Consider the following 13,794-nt stretch of genomic DNA (forward strand, 5'->3'; position numbering starts at 1 on the left):
TTCCTTGCTCGGTCCTAGAATAGTGCCAGCACACCCCACAAATCTGTGCTGGAGGGACACTTCACTGCTTCCCAGCCAATGCATACTTTGTGTTTGATTTGCCAAAGGAGTTGTCCTTTGCCTGGTTGAGGTGACATGAGAGCTGCTTCCCTCCCAGACCCTAAGGGATTCTCTTGTGGATCCCTCCAAGCAACCAGTGTAGGCTAGGTACTGTTTATCTGGAGATGTTCCAGGATTCAGGAATCCCTCTTGCGCGATCCAGTGCGTCTCAACCCAAATAGAGAATACCTTACAAATTTGCAGTACAAGAAATGTGCCATTTACTTGCTTTGGAGATGAAGGGATACCAGCTAGAGAGCTTCACCCTATCATATCAGCATGTTGTAGTGGTTCAGTGTCAGACTAAGATCTGGGAAATTCAGGTTCACATTCCCACTGTGCCATGGAACCTCGCTGGGTGACCTTGTGCCAATCACACATTCTCATCCTAACCTACCTCATCATGGGATTGCTGTGAGGACAAAAATGGAGGAGACGAAAACGATGGAAGCTCCTTTGAGAAACAAAGTGAGATATATATAGTCCACAGGCTTGGGGCATAGATGGTACCATAATGATATATATATATATATACACACACACACACACACACACACAGAGATTGTGCCCCTGCAAGTACAGTAAATAAATACCCAGGGGGTGTGATAAGTTTGAGGGAGATGCAGAAAAGCACACGATACTATGCAGCTCTGGGCAGCCCAGCAAGCAAGCCCCCTTCCGAAAGCGAGTGCAGGGCGGTGCCTGCCTTCCCAGCTGGGCCCTGATAAAAGGTCCACTGGGGTTTGGTGGGAAAGGCCAAGCAGCAGCTCTGGTGTCTGCCTGATCTCAGTGCAGTAGGTTTATAGTTGACTGGGGGTAGGCAGCCCCCCCCCCCCCCCCCGCGTGGGTCCCATGCAGTTAGTCCTGAGGAGGATGTCTGGCTCCGGTTGTTTAGGAGACATAAAAAGCATTCGCCATCCATGCTTTTAAGTGCATTACTCTCCTCCCTCCTTTTAAAAATGGAATATATTATGTAGCCTTTGCTACTAGCAAAGTCAGTCCAGGAAACAACAGCACTGAGCAAGTTTTATTTCCACTGAACTGAGCAGGAGTTCTTCCTCTCCGTATGATAGCTGTGTGTAATGTGGGAAGCCACCGGTTCAAACCCAGGCAAAAGTCGTGAACTCAGGAAGTGCCTGTCCCTCTACTATAACCTGCCTTACACAGTAGAGTGAGGATGAGTTGGCTACTTGGCCAACTCTTGGTCAGTGAAGAAAAAGGGCCACACCAAGGCAAATTGGATGAAGAAACAAATCGGTGCAGAGGGAAATGAATCTTAAATCATTCTATAGCCTTTCACGTACAGCTTTGTCAGGGAATCTTTCGGATTCTTTTTAGTTCCAGTTTGGTGTAGTGGTTAAGTGTGCGGACTCTAATCTGGGAGAACCGGGTTTGATTCCCCACTCCACTTGGCTGGTGTGACCTTGGGCAAGCCATAGTTCTAATAAGAGCTGTTCTTGAAAAAGAGTTTCTGTCAGAGCTCTCTCAACCCCACCTACCTCACAGGGTGTCTGTTGTGGGGAAGGGGAGGGGAAGGAGTTTGTAAGCCACTCTGAGACTCCTTTGGGTAGTGAAGGGCGGGGTATAAATCCAGTCTCTTCCTTCCTATACATACAGTAGAACAAAGTGACTCTAGGTCAGGACAACTGAAGACAGCCCCGAAGGAGTGCTTCCTAGCAAGAGGAAAATTCTGTCTGTCACCCCATGGTCCAATAACAACGCTCAGTCATGTCTGATGTGACCAAGAAAACTGGGATGGGATGAAAAACCATGTAATTTGCAATGTGAGCCTGCTCCAAACATTTAGGGTGGACTTCTTGGTGGTGGCTCCATGTCTGGGGAGCTCCCTCCCCAGCTGGTCTTTGGGTGGCGGTCATGTTGAGCTCCAGCACCTAAGTGAAGCCTCTTCCTAGCTTTGATGGATTGTGGGTTGTGGATTCTGTGCTATCAGTCGTCTTTAGGTTTAATGCTTGCTCTGCTTCCCCCATTGGATTTTAATGGCTAATCTGTCATTTTATGGCTTTTCCTGCGTTTGAAACTTGTGGTGGCTTTTCACTCTTAGCTTCTGATGTTAACTTTTATTTCATTGGTTTCCTTTTTTCATCCTTACTCTTTAGACTATTGCATGTGGTCAGCTGAGAGTGAAATCTTTTATATATCCATAAATTCCAAACGGATGGCACAGTTTTTGAAAGGGACTGTTTTGAAACCGGCTCCCCTCTGCATGCCGCCGGATCCTAGTCAAGCCATCTGGAGGGATTTTCTTTTAGGATCATGGAATGCGGAGCTGCGTTTCTGTGTTTGTTTTCCTACACAAATGGCACGGAAAGCCCTCGATCCCCGGGGAAGCTTTTGTCTATGTATCTAATCTGAGGAATTTATGAAGCGTCAATCTTGACTGTATCATTTACCAATTTGTGGGGCTGAGCGCTTTGGCATATCATTGTTCAAATACTGAAAGAATTGTAGGAATTTAAATTGTACCAGTGGCTGGTGGGAAATAGAAAAAATGGGGATGCGACTTATCACTGTATGCTCAGTCGAAAAACGTTTTAAATGTTTTTGGGGTCAGTGGCGGTTTCCTATCTGTCTGGAGGATGGGAGGCCCAGGGTGATGCTAAAGCACCTTCCTGTGCCCTTGGGTTGGCACATTGCAGCGTGGGGGCCTCTTGGCAAAAGGTTGCTGTGCTGGATACCACTTCCACCGAGACCCAAAGCCAGCCACGACTGCATAGTGGGGCAGGTCCCCACAGTGGTTCCAGTCTGATGCACAAACTCGGAGACCCTTTCCGAGCAGAAGTCCCTGTCGCTAGACTGAGCGGACTCACATGATCATCACATGCCCATGGAACAGCTTTCCAAGTTTACCTTCTGTACCTACCCAAGATACAGATGACAACCAGTGTCTGCTGGAAAATCAAAAAAGGTAGCTGTAGAAAAACCTGGCTGGCACAATCTCAGCCTGGAACTGCAAACACATAAGACGGGCAACTAGTCAACAGTGTAATTCCTGTGTGACTAGTGGGCTACATTTGAAGAAGAGATTAGATTTATATCCTGCCCATCACTACCTGAAAGAGTATCAGAGCAGTTTACAATCTCCTTTCTCTCCCCACAACAGACACCCTGTGAGGTAGGTGGGGCTGAGAGCTCTCTCGAGAACTGCCCTTGAGAGAACAGCTCTGAAAGAACTTATGACTGACCCAAGGTCACACCAGCAGCTGCATGTGGAGGAGTGGGGAATCGAACCCGATGTTTCCACATTAGAGCCTGTGCTCTTCACCACTACACCAAACTGGCTCTCAGGTTTGCTGGTTATGAGTTGGGTAACTCTGCCTATCAACTGGCATATTAATGCTGACACAGAGGGTGTTCCTGGTAGATCTGCTTGGTCTTTTAAGTGCTTTTAAGAGCTTTGCAATTGCTTTCTGAACTTTTGAGCAGATGGGTTTTTTTAAAAAAAGGTGGGGGGTTGAAATTAAAGTCTTCATGTGATTTGCGAGACACTAGGCTGTTCTGAAAAATTATGTCCCATGGAAGTGGTTGAAGATGTAGGAGAAATCAAAGTTGAATTGTAACTGGGTGACTGCTCATGGTTGTTTGATGGCCACCATATGCCCCCTTCCACTCTTGGCCATTAATTTCCAGGCCTGGGAAGCACTGCTGTCTTTGCCTCCTCTTCCTCAGTCTGAGCTGAGTTGGTTGCTAGGCTTGCAAAAAGGTGTGAGCAGAGACTGGATTTGCGTTAACAGCTGCCAATGTCACATAGGCATTCATGGAGAAAACTGTGATATTCCTCTGTGCAGTTCACGGGGGAAATCTCCCAGACCCAATCTTTTCCCCTTTCAGATTGTATTTTCGTAGCAAACTAGTAAAAGAAACCTTACAGGCCAATAGCTACAGCCCTGTCTTGCCAAGTGTAGTTTAGGGGGTGTTATGTAACCAGCCTTCCAGGAGAGGGCATTCTAGTATGTACCAAGTAATGATGCAGATTTAACAATAGCAGCTGCTGCTCGTGTCCTGCACAGCACCCTCTCTTCCGTCAATGGACTCCAGCACTATTGTAAACAGTTCCTCGGAGCTCTCGGCTGGTGGGAAAGGGGCCTCCAGGCCGATCTGGACAGGGGCGGGGCGGGTGGTAGTGGTTGGTAGCTATCAGCCACCGGCCTAGGTTTTATACTTGGGTCCCCTCTCAGTATGCTATGAAGTTCATTATAGCAGGGGCATGTGGTCCTGTTGTTACCAGAGGTGTTGTTGTGAAGGACAGCATGCCTGTAATCCGATCTGAGTCCCTTCGTCTTGTTCCAGCATTCAGTGGCCGAAGGTCAATGCCCCGTTGCTGCCATGCTCCTTGCTATCTCTTCATAGATCTCCATGGTACAGTGGGATGGGCAGATGACATCCTGGACCCTTTGCTCACCCCACAGGGCGAGTAGGTCCAAGATCTTGTCTCTTCTCCATGATACACCTCTGACTCCCGCCATGTTGTCTTTTCCTTCTCTAGTCAAAACAGGAAGTGAAGTATTGGAACAAAATGGCTCCAGAAGACTGTTTGTCCTAGGGTCTATTTTACCAACATTCAACAAGCAATATTTCAATGGATGGTTGTTTTTGCAGTGTTATTTTTCACAAACAGCGAACAAAATGAACCACCGACATACAACCAAGCGCTGGAGTCTATATATGTGTGCTTGAACATTCATGCATTGAATATATTCAGCACAGGATTGATCATGTGCACAACGATGAAAGTTGCGGGGGGGGGGGGAGAATTCAGCACAAGAAGGACGTTCAGATGACCTAATTGCATTCATATTGAGAGGTGAAATTTTCAGATTGGCGAAATTGCAGATTCGCAGTGCAAATATTCGTAAAGTATTCAATCTTCCCGGTGTTGGAAAAATTGCAGGGTTGAGTCCACTTCAGTATGGGAGACAGATGCGGCCATCTGATCAGCCCTTTAGATGTGATAGGGAACAGTGGTGAAATCCGATCAAAATGTCCAGTCTTTTTAATAAATATTTTTTTCTTTTGAGTCACAGAATAAAAATGTGTCGCACTGGTGGTGACGCTTGAATTTCTAAGAGCTTGATTCTTCTTAAGCCCTGGTTGCTGCTGGGGCGCTGATGTTGGCACCAGTGTAGCAAGTCAGTATCTTATTCTCCCTCAGCAGAATCCCACCCCCTCCAAACACCCAGTTCCGAGGAACTGAGCACATAGCACCTTTGTCCTGGAGTCCACCAGGGATGAATTCCTTGCATTTCCACCTGGAGGACTGCAGACTGATGTTTTGTGCTTTGAGAGGTGGGTGGGAGAGGTGGGGTGGGGTGGGGAGTTACTTGTTGAGTTCTGAGCAGAGTGGTGTTATGTTAGCCACAGTCTGTAACCTCATTTACCAACTTCCTTGGCTGCTTGTGCAAAATGAGGGGAAATTATTTCTTCACTTATAGTGGCGAGCCATTAATAGCGAACTGTTTTGAGCATAGCGATAGGCACCCGCTCCCCCAAATTTAGGCTTCAGAGAATTCAGGCTGCAATCCAAACTTCAGGACACCTTACTGCTCTTAAATTGCTCTAGTTAAACTTAATCATTTGATTATTTTGCTAAGCATGCAAGAAAGGAAATGTAATAGGCATATTTTGGGCACTTTGGGAAATCCCCAGTATTGCTGTTCCCCGTTGAACAAAGGGACAGGGGATCTTCTTCATTACTCTCATTAGGGCTGTACGTCGTAGACACGGTAGCCATAAATGTACATTTAAAATGGGGTTCATTTTTCCTCCCCTGGGGTGAGCACAACTTTGCCTCACCTTTGTAGTGCCGTTTACATCATTCGGGTGATTCTGCTACTAATTTTGTAGTCCATCTTGTGTCTCATGTGGCAAATGGTGAGTGAGCCTTTTAATTGTTTTAAATACCCTCTGTAGATTTAAGCAATCAAAGTTTCAACTAAAAACAAGGAATCCTTTTTAAATGCTGCACAACTGCTCAGGTGGGGGGGGCTCTTTGTGATGATACAGTCACTGGCCAGTCAGCACTATGCCCAGGGAGCTTCAGCTGCAGAACAGCAAAACTATTTTTCACTGACTGTGACCCTGGAGAGGGTTAGCTATGCCTGACAAGAAAGCGGCATCTTCCAGGTGCTCCTAGAATGCGAGTCACCTTACAGGCATTTTCTGTTTTTCAGCAAATTAAACCACTGGAGTTAAGCTAAATTCCCTTTCTCTTTTAAACATTTCTTGCCTTATCTTCTTCTACATTTTTCAGAAAACTGAATTCCAGTGGGAAATGGTTGCAAGTGCACATGCTTACAACTGAGTTGATGGTCTGTACAAGCACAATGATCATAACATTAGCTAAAGAGGTACTAATTCAAAGTTACAAGTCCATCTTCACTTTTCTATAATTTGTCTTGCAGCATCTTTCCAATTAATAAAATATATTTATACTCAAATGTTGCTGTTGTTGATTTGGACTTTGTTCTTTCCTCTTTTGCTACTTAGAGGTAACAAGCAGGGGGATCCATGAAAACCTCTTGGGGGGGGATCCTATCCTCCTCTCTCTCTTGGTCACTTCCTGGGCCCCTGTCACTCGCTAGCCAGCTTGCCTACAGTGCTGTAACCTCCATGAGCCTGGCTTATGCAGGGGCAGTTCTCACTCCTCCCTCCCTCCCTCCCTCCCAGCAGTGCTGCCGCAGGGACCCATGAGAAACTCATGGGGGAGGGGGAACCAACCATCAACCCTACCACTTCACACACACACCCCACTGCACCTTTATGTTGAATGTGCGAGCACAGACAACCTTCTTCTGTTTGGAAGCATTTTTTAAAGTCCTTTTAAAAACTTTTAAATATTTCCCTGCAAACCCAGGGTATGTGTGTGTGCATCTGTAGAAAAACAGTTTCTTTCTGTACATTATTTATTTATTTATAGCCCACCTTACCCATCGAGACTCAAGGCAGATTACACAGTGTAAACTGATGCAGTCGATAGGATGAGGCATCTAATGAGGATTGTAATGGAACTGTGATAGCACACAGCCCCAATCCCTGGGTTTAAGGGTCCACAACTGGGGTCTTGTTGAGAATTAGATATAATAAAATTGATAAGGCCTGGATATTTATGGCTCTTAAGAAGTTCTTCACTTTTTTTGTTCCTAGTTTTATGCTGGTCACCCACCGAAGCAGCTGGTTTCAGGCTGGAAATTAAATACTAGTGCTTTAATCTGAAGACGAGCTGAAATTATTGTAAAATATATGTGTGTATGGGTAAGCCGGTAAAAAAGCCTGCTAGTCCTGAGGCCTTGGAGAGGAAGCACTGGCCCCGGGTTCAGGCTGAAGCAGCAAAAACCATTGTGAATCCTGCAAACAGACGGGTCTTTTGTTTGTTAAAGAGTTAGGGCTGCCCCCTCCCCCTTCAAAGGAAACCACACAGGTACTGCCACTCCACTGCTGACAGTTCAGCTGCTTGCTATCAGGAGCGAGCACAGCTCACCGGCCCTCGTGCTATGCCAGGGACATGTTATCATTCTTAATTAAACATTGAAGGCCATTGCGCTTTTGAAGTATGCAGGGTTACACGCACACACCGCCCAAAGGACATGGACAAATGTCAAAAGCCTAGTTCGGAAAGAGGCGGAGGCATCCTACCTTCCATGAACCTAAGCAGTAGAATAGTCCCAAAAGGGTAAAGAAAAAAGAAAAAAAGGTTCAAGACTACGGACCAAGTGGGATGGTCTGAGAAATAAGCAGTGGAAATTTCTCTCTCTCTCTCCCCCCTCCTCTACACATGTGTATACTACACATGTCTCCCCAATGGGGACCCCAGATGGCTTACATAATTCTCCTCTCCTCCATTTTATCATCACAACAACCCTGTGAGGTACGTTAGTCTGAGACTGTGTGACTGGCCCAAGGTCACCCAGCAAGCTTCCACGGAAATGGAGAAGAAAGCTGGGTGCTGAAAGGGGCTTAGGAAGAAGAAGAAATGGTTCGCTGGTTTGGTGTTTAAGCTTAATGAAGAATGGTGAGGAAGAAAAGGTCTCCAGTTTACAATCTGGTTGAAAGCAACACCTTCAGATCCCAGACTTAAGCTTGGGCGAAGTCACAGGTTAAGAAGTGCCTCCACGCACTAAACCTCTGAATCCCAGAGCCAGGAGGCAACATCAGGGGGAGGCCTCTGCTTCTATGCCCAGTTGTTGCCCCTCCAGAGGAACTGACTTGCCACTGTGTGGGACAGGATACTGGACTAGATGCTCGACTAGTGGTCTGATCCAGCAGGGCTCTTCTTAAAGTTCTTGTGGGCACCGCAATGGCACTCTGAGACAGGACTGGGAGTTTTGGGCTTGCAATGTAACTCCCAGGCACATGGGGTCTTGACTGATTCAGATTAGGACTGTGGCACATGGACTGCTCTGTACCATCTTCCAGATCTGAGACTGTCCTGGGCGGCCATTATCCCCCCCACCGGGGAAACTGATGTGTGGCCTGTCAGCACATGCAAGTCCCCCCAGCAGGCAGGGAGTGGCTATGGGTGAATTCACAAAAATGGCACAGAGCCAAGAAGGGTGGATTAGGCTCCTTCTCCGTGTGTGCTGTGGTCTTGATCCAAATTGGGCCGGTGCACACCTGGAAACTGAGTTCCCAGCAATGGACTCCCGGAACACGGCTGTCGAAGGTCTGCATGGGGGGATACATGGACTTTAGCCAGCCCTCAGATAGATCCTAGGCCAGGGAAGGAGCTGGTTAGCTCAGAAAAAATACTAGGAATGTGGCTCCCCTTTCTGGCTCCATTGGAGGTAGAAAAGCAAGGAGGAATTCCTCTGCAATTGCACACACAAGGCACTTTCGCAAACCTTTTCATAAAGCATCAAGCACATGGCTCTCTCAAGCAATGCAAAGCCAGCAAACGGATATCCCTGTGTGGAAGCGAAAGAGTTCCTTGGTACGTGCACCCCACAGCAGAAAGGCCACACCTCCATATACATCACAGCTGTTGCACTTATTGTATTTGTTTCTTAAGGGCCGGGTACTGCCTTCTGTGCAAAAATTTATGAGCACATTTGCCCATAGTACTTTGCCGGTGGGGTCACCTGGGAGAAAGGCCCAGACTTTGGAAAAGCTCATCCCACAAGAGGCATTTCCCAAAGCCCACTGAGGGAGCAATGCAAATTTATAAGGGCCGTTTTATAACAGAGCCCTGTCTGAGTCTAGCCCTTCAATCTAGAGATGGAGCACCTTGGGAACAGGGCTCCCGCCTGGATCTTCTCTGTGTATATGGCTGAGGGGTCAGTCAAGGTTCTGTCCTTTCTGTGGGAAGGAGCAAGGGTTGCCAACCTCCAGGTGGGTGCAAAGCAAAGAGAGAGATCACGGGATGGAAGTTGAAAGGAAGCAAACAACTGTGATGTATAGTGCCAAAAAAAAGGGTTCTTCACAGACTTGTAAATTCTTTTTTCAGTGTTCAGTTTACTGGAAGCAATTCAAACGCCATCAACACCAACGAACCATGCATATTACATCTCGTTTCGTGTATATCTTTATCAAAGTGGGTAGCGTTGAAATACCTATATGATATTAATCCATTTGGCAAACCCTCTAGTCATATAGTCACATTCATCAGATCCATTATATATCCATTATAACACACACAACTCCTTCTTCATTGATAAGGCTGCTAACTCTGAGATCCTTCTTGCCAATGTAAGCCAGCTTCATGAGAAGAACCTCAGTTCCACTGACTTCAGGGGTTCAAACAGCATTTTGACTAGGGTTTGTAGCACCCTAGAAAGGCTCCAGGTGGGAAATCTGTGTCTGACCAGTGGTACTGTGTCAAACCCTTGAAGAAACGTCTCACATGCCTATTAGATGACAACCTTTGCAACCTGTCATGTCCTAGGACCACAGATAGTGCCGCTACCTGTCATCTTGGTGTGTCAGGCCTAAAGCCCCACTTCCATCCATCATGCAGGAACAGCACCCACATCTTTATAAGATGGTCTCAACAGGTTCATGTTTTTAGAGATTGCCCAGCCTCTTAAAAGTTTCCCAGGTATGACCATAGATGTGCCTTGTGGCGGGTCATCTAGCCTGTACCATGACATCGATAATATCCGAAGGAAAACCAGTCTTCTCTAAGTTCATCTACGCAATCTCCAGGCAGTCAGCTGTAGCCAACTTCATTTGGGGTGCCAAACTGGTCCCTGCACTAGCAGACCTTGAACACCCGGAAATCTCCAAGGAGGAGACACTGACATTTTTATCAAGTCCAAGAACCAGGGCCTCCTGGGCAAAAAAAGAGCAATGAAGATCACTTCCACTTCTAACTTTTTAATAGTGTTGATTAGCTTGCTTATAAGGACTGTTGGTAGAAAAGCATAAGGAACTGTTAAAGAGAAGAAGAGATTGGATTTATACCCTGCCCTTCACTACCCAAAGGAGTCTCAGAGTGGCTTACAAACTCCTTTTCCCTTCCCCTCCCCACAACAGACACCCTGTGAGGTAGGTGGGGCTGAGAGAGCTCTGACAGAAACTGCTCTTTTTCAAGAACAGCTCTTATCAGAACTACGGCTTGCCCAAGGTCATCCAGCCAGGTGCAAGTGGAGGAATGGGGAATCAGGGGTCATTTCCTGCAGGAGCACACAGGAGCGGAGGTCCGGCAGTGAAGAGCCCAGGGGGCGGGCACATGCAACAAGCCCCACCCCCTACTCCCAGCAGCCCTCAGTCAGAGCAAGAAGCAGCCAGGTAAGCTGCAGTGCCCCCCCCAGTCCAAAACAGTCCAGTGGCACCTTTGAAACCAAGTTTTATTCAGGTACAAGCTCTCTCTCCTCTGCGAGGACAGATCTGCACGTCCCGTTCCCCCACCCCATAGCTAGCAATCCAAAACAGTCCAGTGGAGCCTGAGCGGTGGGTGTTGCCTTCTGACACAGTTCCGGTGATGTCAGGGGGCGTGGCATATGCTAATGAGTTGTGATAATGAGCTCCTGCACCTCTTTTTCTACGAAATGACCCCTGTGGGGAATCAAACCTGGTTCTCCCACATTAGAGTCTGCGCACTTAACCACTACACCAAACTGGCTCTCTCCTAGACTTGAGGTATGCTGCCCTCTAGCTCTTTTGGCTAATGGAGGAGGCAGTGATGGGGCTCCTGAAGAGGAGGATGAACATGTGAAGCGGGAGAAGGATTGCCTCTGCTGGAGCGAGTTCTTTTCTGCTCCCTGCCCTTCCAGCTCTCCCTAACCCGTTTGCTAATGTCTGCTGAGATCCAAGCAGTACCCGGGGTCTCAAACATCTGCAGTCCCATCTGGTTCCTCTGTGTGGGCATCATAGAAGGTGGAAAAGCCCAGGGCGGTCTGTAAGCCTGTAGCATCCAATCTGGGAGTGCACTAAAAACCACGGAGGAAATGGCGCGGCCATCATGTTTGTCCCTGCCTGGCTGCCGCTCTGCTGGCAATAGGCCAACGGGAGAGGCCCCTGTATCACCAAAGTCTCCCCCATCCTAACACTGAGTCTGGGGTCCAGATTGTGGGCCAAAAAGAAGCCACTGTCCTGCCAAGGGGTGTGTGTCTAACCATCTAAAACTTCCCGCGATGCTCCCACTTGCCCGGACGCTTCCGAGCCACCCACGCTGTGTCCACCAGCCCGGCCAGAACAGGCTGCCTACCATTGGGGCCTCTGGTGTTGCTGGGAGGAGGTTGTCGCCGGGCCTAAAGGTTCAGGTCCTTCAGGCCTTGCAGCAGCCTGTGCCACACCAGAGAGGCCTTCACACGGCTGATCTCTGATGCCCAAAGCTTCAGGTGGGAGGGGCCTCTCCTTCAAAGGATCTTTCTTCTTTTTTGTCCCTGCAGGAACCGCTTTTGTTGCCCCTAAAGGAGCCAGAGATCTTTCCTCGTCCATCCTGGAAGGTGAGCAATCAAGTCTGGTCTTTACAATATTTTCCAACAGCGGAGTTAGGCTGGAAACCTCTTGCTGGAGCTGCAGGACTATTCAGACTGGAGGATCGGCCTCGATCCAGCCAGTAGGGAGACTGGCAAAAAATTTGCTCAGCCCTGCCTGGAGCTGGAGGAGGCATGACCTAACCAGTCTGAAGGAGAACATCTCTTGCCTTGAAAACTCTATGGGGTCACCCTGAGTTGGCTGCAACTTGATAGCACTTTCCACCCCCCACAAGGGCTGCCTTGTTCTGGAGCTGGGGCAGAGAGAGTTGTGTTGGGAGATCTAGCCCCTCTTTGTCTTTTTGACTGTGCATAGTGTGGACTAGTGGGAGATGCACCAGGGAAGCACAGCACACTGTAAGGCTTGGTCTCTGGGACATCCTCTGTGGCTGTGGGGTTCAACCTACCCTCCACTTCTCATGGGGTCCCTTGACCAGAAATGAAAGTCACCTTTCCCACCACTGCGGGTGTCCCCCCCCACAAAGTGCAACTGGGGCAAGCAATGGGGCTAGTTGCAGGGGAACCTGTGCAGGGAACGATGGTAAGACCTCCAAGGCCATAACTGTGCATGAACATGCACTACGCCCCATCACAACCAGTGATTAAAAAGTGGAATTCACTGCCAGAGAATGTAGTGACGGACATGAGCATCTAAAAGGGTATTAGATTCATGGAGGACAGGTCTATCAGTGGCTACTAGCCATGGAAAGGCTGAAAGAGTTGAGTATGTTTAGCCTGGGAAAGAGAAGGCTTAGAGGGGACATGATTGCAGTCTTCAAGTATCTGAAGGGCTGTCATGTAGAAGATGGAGCGGATCTATTCTCTCTTGCTCCGGATTGCAAGAATAGATCTAATGGGTGGAAATTACAAGGGAGTCGTTGCCGGCTAAATATCAGGAGAAACTTCCTAACTATAAGAGTGGTTGAGCAGTGGAACAGACTGCCTTGGGAGGTGGTGGATACTCCTTCGCTGGACGTTTTCAAGTGGAGGCTGGGTATGTTGTAGGGCTCTCTTTCAGCTGTGCTCCTGCAGAGTGCAGGGGGTTGGACTAGATGACCTGCAAGGTCCCTTCCAACTCTAACATTCTATGATTCTATGGTGACTAAAGGAAACCGCTCTCTTCAGAGGCAGTTGACCTCAGTGAATCCCAGTGCCAGGAGGCAACCTGGGGGGAAGTTTCAGTTGTTGACCCTCCAGAGGAACTGGTTGGCTACTATGTGAGACAGGATGCTGGACCAGATGGACCACTGGCCTGATCCAGCAGGGCTCTTCTTATGTTCTCTGTAAGGTGAGGGGGTTCCATGGCAGGTGGGGGGGGAGAGAAATGTCACCAAGCAGTCCTGTGGCACCCAAAAGGAACTCACACTTCTTGTGCCAGGCGCTGCCCCAGAGCCCCTTTCTCCTAGGCAGCCGAGTCAACAGGCAAGGTGAAACCCTCACTGTCTGGCACCACCTTGGCATTGCACACCTTGGCTTGCCACCATGCAGCCCTCTGAGGGAGTGCATCGTCCAGGGCATGAAAATGGGTCGCATTCCCTTCTGGAGAGCATCCAGGGAGCTACAGAGGGAAAACTGGAGCCAGGATTCGCTCTCTGTGCCTCTTCGAATGTGTGTGAGAGAGAAGCACAAAGGACCCCACCTCTCCTAGCCTGCTGCTTTTAAGTGACCCCCCCCCTCCAATCCCTAGATGCAGAAAAGAGGCACAGAAGCAGTCACATGAAGAGAATGTAAGGGGGGGGGAGTTGCGAGCTGCGGCAGCTCCCGA

Source organism: Gekko japonicus, unplaced genomic scaffold (genome assembly GCF_001447785.1).
Source record: "Gekko japonicus isolate JY-2015 unplaced genomic scaffold, Gekko_japonicus_V1.1 scaffold711, whole genome shotgun sequence".
Classification (NCBI taxonomy): domain Eukaryota; kingdom Metazoa; phylum Chordata; class Lepidosauria; order Squamata; family Gekkonidae; genus Gekko; species Gekko japonicus.